Below are 912 nucleotides of genomic sequence, written 5' to 3' on the forward strand. Positions count from 1 at the left end.
TTTTCTCTCTACGGTGGTGGGAGTTGGAGACATATTTGACTCAAGTCTATTAATAAATCCTAAACCTAACTAAATTATAATTCATTTGAAAGGCCTTGTTCTTTGCCTCACTCACCCACCTGGAAAACATTGCAGCCAATTTTATTTGTTACCGTATATCAGCTCCCAGGTCCTTATTCTGAATTTTTATCTGAATTGCAGAATTTGCACTCCGGCTTGATTCTTAAAACAAAAGTAATTAAATATCTTGTAGGTTTGATTTTAAACATTCATGTGAACAACCACAATGATAGTCTTAGTACTGCTTTTATCTCTCTATTAGACTCAATTGGCTTTGTTCAAAGTGTAAATAAAACCGACTCATTGTCTGAACCACACTCTTGATCTTGTTCTTTAGCTAAAGTGCTCTCCTTTTCTGTCGATTCTTTCATCTAGTGTCAGAATATAATTAATATCTTCTCACAGAATCATCTTCTGTCGACCATTTTTAAAACTTTGAGTTCATATTACTGGACTATAAGCCTTTGTGTAGAAGCTTCTACAGCAGTGTTTATCTGATAGTGCTGTAGCCAAATTTAAGGAAGTGCTCTTCAGATTGATCATTCAATGTCTAACTGTAACAGATGACTTGTCTACTTCCTTTAGCCACCCACAAATGACCATCTTGTTGATAGTATTACAGCTCAATACGGACAACTCTAGACTCTATTGCACCTCTGAAAAGAGATAATTAAAAAAGAAGGCTTAGCACCATGTCTAGCCAGCAGACTCGTAAATTAAAGCAAGAGGCACGTAAATCTGAACGACAATGGCGTGGCACTAAACTGGAGAATCTCATCTCGTCTGCGGATAATCTCAAAACATACAGGAAGGCTTCCGTAATGCAGAGCAGCCTATTACTCTTCTTTAATT

This window comes from Larimichthys crocea, chromosome XI, assembly GCF_000972845.2.
Source record: "Larimichthys crocea isolate SSNF chromosome XI, L_crocea_2.0, whole genome shotgun sequence".
NCBI classification, from domain to species: domain Eukaryota; kingdom Metazoa; phylum Chordata; class Actinopteri; family Sciaenidae; genus Larimichthys; species Larimichthys crocea.